This window comes from Berghia stephanieae, chromosome 10, assembly GCF_034508935.2.
Source record: "Berghia stephanieae isolate SIO BIC M18660-M18661 chromosome 10, UCSD_Bste_1.3, whole genome shotgun sequence".
In the NCBI taxonomy this organism is placed as follows: Eukaryota; Metazoa; Mollusca; class Gastropoda; order Nudibranchia; family Aeolidiidae; genus Berghia; species Berghia stephanieae.
The window spans coordinates 1,815,604-1,820,603 of record NC_088369.1 but is presented as its reverse complement, the minus strand read 5'-3'; the positions used below and the strand labels follow the sequence as shown (position 1 = coordinate 1,820,603).

At 35.5% G+C, this 5,000-nt stretch overlaps 1 protein-coding gene across 3 annotated transcripts in view; it reads left to right on the top strand.

Moving 5' to 3' along the window:
- Nucleotides 1-5,000, top strand: part of LOC144956052 (LIM and senescent cell antigen-like-containing domain protein 1) — a 63,988-nt gene that overhangs the window by 9,161 nt on the left and 49,827 nt on the right. The gene's annotated exons all lie outside the window — the stretch shown is intronic.

Sequence of the window (5,000 nt, the reverse complement as noted above, 5' to 3'; positions counted from 1 at the left end):
AACCCCAAACTCTAAGCACCACGCAACAACAATCTCCCAGGTGGGCATCAAGGCAGAGAGATTGGCTGTGAACAAGCAGTGACTCCGAGCTATGACCATGTGTCGACTTTGGTACGATTGACCTATTTCAAGTTGTCGTGTTTACAAAGTCGTTTAGCGTCAGGCTCGAGAGCTGGATCTCGTGGCGATAATCATACTATAGATAGTACGCGCTTGGCTAAGAATCTCACAATATTGCCATCCGGAAGTGTAACGAACCAACACACAAAACTATGTGTAACCATGAACCTTTATAGTCTGGTTAATACAGTTTAGTGAAAATTACTCATAAACGCGGATGGCAAAAAACAATAACAAACACCCGAGTGATGTTAACTTCATTCTATATATAGAATGAATTCTGTTCACGTCACTTGGCTCTTTATTATTATTATTATTATTATTATTATTATTATTATTATTATTATTATTATTATTATTATTATTATTATTATTATTATTATTATTATTATTATTCATTGATGTGATGCGTTTAGGTAAAATATTCAATGTCCTCCCGCCGGCTGTAGCTAAGATCAAACAAAACTATGTGTAGGCCTACTCCTTACACTTAAACTTAAGATTGCACATTGTTTTGTGTGTTTGTACGTTATATTCAGTTGGCTGATGTTGTGAGCATTTTGGCTAAACGCAGATCGTCACTAAACCCGAAAGGTTACATATTACAGTGTTGTGTGTTGGAACCTAGGACTTCATATACCCTATTAGCCACTCCCACGCCTCGTTCTGAAAAAAGTCCGCGAAATTAAAGGGGAGGCAAGAGAAAATCAGCTGATCGTTAAAATAGTAACAGAAAAGTGGAGGTGCTCGGCAATGAATGCAAGAAAGACATTTAAAACGCCGTAAAAAATGTTTAAAAATCACTTAATGTTATAATTATCATCCATAACAACCTGTCAAATTCACATATGTAAGATGTCAAGCCAAAATTAATAATAAAATAATAAAGAACACGATTGACCGGTGGTCCGTTGACTACACATGCATACGAGTACCAGAAATATTTTGTAAACAATGTAACACAATATAATGTGTAAGTTTCAAAGCAAATGCAACCACAAATAACATCAAAGAACAATGTGGGACTACTGTTTTAATTTCATAAAACCAAACGTATATTTTCTGCCCCGATATTGAACGTGTAGTTAGTATGTATCGTACAAACAACAAGACAGGTAGTCGGGATTCTAGCGCCAGTTTTATTTGGGCAACCATGATTGGGATTTCACTCAATGCACTTATTATTAATTATTATCATTATTATATAATAATAATAATAATAATAATAATAATAATAATAATAATAATAATAATAATAATAATAATAATAATAACAATAACAATAATAATAATAATAATAATAATAATAATAATAATAATAATAATAATAATAATAAGCAGTTGAAAGGATATAGTCTTTGGTGTATAAGTGCATATGTACAATATTTCTTATAATAAATGCTTCAAAACAAACAAAACTAAAAAAAAAAAAAAATAAAGAATAAATGAATAAAAATATCTATTTGGGCATTTACTTACATTAATAGTCTTGAAAATCACAATAACAATCCATGAAAATTAAATATCCCAAAATCCGAAGAAGACATGAATTTAATCCAAAATCCAACACAGGAATGTATTTTAATAGGAGACAGATATCCTATTAAAACCATAGCATTACTTGCAAAAAACAATACCCCACTCTGCGTTTAACGGGCTTGTGGCCGTCACATTGTAAATTGTGGCCGCATTAGGGTAATCGGTGTCCTAAAGACTGACACACTGACATACAATCAATGAGAACTATAAAGAATCCATTCTAGAATTCAACTACAAACTGAAAAGTATGATAAATATCACTCTCTCAAATAATTTCCTTTGCTCAGGTTCACTCACACTCTCCTTTATTGCAAAACATTGATAAGTGAGATAAAGTTTGTATTTCAATTATAAACTTAATCACATAACCTAAATGATGGAGAATAAAAACAGCTAATTATAAAAAAAATTCACAGATCAAGTTATCTAATTGAACTCCGCATATTTAGCTTAATTAGTCATTGACCATATATTTTTTTAAATGGCATTGTTTCATTTAAACAAGACCATGACGCTTATGCCTGGACCGGGTATTCACAAATTCTGCTTTTGTGTTCCACTTTTCGAATCGAATTAATCTCTATCTTATCCGTATATTTGCAAATTTTCTGCACTTTAGAAATAAGACCATAACGCTTATGTCTGGACCGGTTGTTCGCAAATTCTGCCTTTGTGTTCCACTGTTCGATTAGAATTAATCTCTATTTTTTTCCGTTTAGTTTGCAAAGTTTCTGCACTTTATAAATAAGACCATAGCGCTTATGTCTGGACCAGGCATTCGCAAATTCTGCTTTTGTGTTCCACTTTTCGAATCGAATTAATATCTAGTCTATCCGTTTATTTGCAAAGTTTCTGCATTTTATTAATAAGACCATAACGCTTATGTCTGGACCGGGCATTCGCAAATTCTGCTTTTGTGTTCCACTTTTCGAATCGAAATAACATCTAGTCTATCCGTTTATTTGCAAAGTTTCTGCACTTTATAAATAAGACCATAACGCTTATGTCTGGACCGGGCATTCGCAGATTCTGCTTTTGTGTTCCACTTTTCGAATCGAATGAATCTCTATCTTATCCGTTTATTTGCAAAGTTTCTGCACTTTATAAATAAGACCATAGCGCTTATGTCTGGACCGGGCATTCGCAAATTCTGCTTTTGTGTTCCACTTTTCGAATCGAATGAATCTCTATCTTATCCGTTTATTTGCAAAGTTTCTGCACTTTATAAATAAGACCATAACGCTTATGTCTGGACCGGGCATTCGCAAATTCTGCTTTTGTGTTCCACTTTTCGAATCGAATGAATCTCTATCTTATCCGTTTATTTGCAAAGTTTCTGCACTTTATAAATAAGACCATAACGCTTATGTCTGGACCGGGCATTCGCAAATTCTGCTTTTGTGTTCCACTTTTCGAATCGAATGAATCTCTATTTTATCCGTTTATTTGCAAAGATTCTGCACTTTATAAATAAGACCATGACGCTTATGTCTGGACCGGGTATTCGCAAATTCTCCTTTTGTGTTCCACTTTTCGAATCGAATTAATATCTAGTCTATCGGTTTATTTGCAAAGTTTCTGCATTTTATAAATAATAATAATTGTTCAAAATTTTACCTTACACCCGATATTACAAGTACAAGTGAGCCAGGTGAAGAAGATTGTCAAACAGTGTGACAGATGAAATAGGAAGAGAGAGAGAGAGGGAGGGAGGAGAGAGAGAGAGAGAGAGAGAGAGAGAGAGAGAGAGAGAGAGAGAGAGAGAGAGGGTAAGAGAGAGAGAGATATTCGTTTTTTGTTCAAAATCTCTCTCTCTCTCTCTCTCTCTCTCTCTCTCTCTCTCTCTCTATCTCTCATTGCACAAGGTTGTGCTATTTACTACTATTTATCAAGAACAGCCAAGCTGGCAACCCAGTCTCTGTATAAACTAGCAAGATGGCAACAGGGACCTCGCTCCTTATCCAATGCCGAAGCTTTAGTTTGAGTCAAACAGTTTTGTTAAAAAAAAACACCCAAAATAAGTTAGTGTCGTAAGTGATGGAAGTTGAAGTCGGCTTATTATAAAATCGTTTTTATGGTCTGTTTGGATTACCCTTTTTAAATAGAAAAAGTGAATATATCATAAACTTGAAGAATAGGCAAGCTAAATGAAATTTAAATTGACTGTTTAAATGAGTACGCGAGGCTGAGTTGCGAACGACTACTGGGTTCCGACATTCCGATCCCAGTGTCATTCATGTTCACCGTACCGTGTTACTGTCTACACACTACACGCATTGTTAGTGACTGGTCATGTCTTTTTTGTTTGTATGTTTTACGCAAGCTTAATAAAAATTAAATGAATACGTGAGGCAGAGTTGCGAACGACTCATGGGTTCCGACATTCCGATCCCAGTGTCAGTCATGTTCACCGTACTGTGTTACTGTCTACACACTACACGGCATTGTTAGTGACTGGTCATGCTTGTATGTTTTGTTTGTATGTTTCCTCATTTAATATGGTCACATTTACCGCAGCAAACTAATATAGGACATGTTTTTTTAAAACTAAAAAATTAGAATTCACAATTACGATCCTGGTAATTGAAGTGCTTTCCACAACCGTGAGCCAGAGAATGATGGTGGTTTGGTAATGCTAATTGGGTTTTGTATATGTTTTCCCCTATCCTTCCGTCCCACACCGCGCATCCGTTGCCCGCCAGCCCACGCTGATTCTGACCAATAGATGTCGCTGGTTGGAACGTATCTTCACCCGGTAGACAGATCTCAGCATTTTACTTCAATACATGACATCAATTCGACCGAATGAAGCCAGGACATTCAACTCTTGATCTGTTTCGTCTTTCGTTGGTTGTGAGATAAAATCGAAAGTAACACAAGACACATCCTTCCCCCTTCCCCCCCCCCCCCCCCCCCCCCCCCCACCTTCCCCCACTTGTTCCAGAGAATACCTCTTGCGATTTTATTGTACTTTCCCCCCTTCATTCTAAAAGTAGTAAAAGAGAAGAAAAGTCGTGACGTCATACCTTCTACTTTTCCGGTTCCATAATAATAATAATAATAATAATAATAATAATAATAATAATAATAATAATAATAATGGTAATAATAATAATAATATTTTCAATGTTGAGGGGAGGGGTTGGGGGGGGGGGGGGGATGTGTGATCCAAATACACCCAGCCAATCAACAACGCGTTTTCGTGCCATGACATAATAATAATATGTTGGATGAAATCATGCAAGACTGAACAAAAGCTTCAACATGAGATATTATTATACCCATACGACCAACCGTTGATACGCTCAAATTCATTCAGGTGTTAAAAGCGGTTAACATTT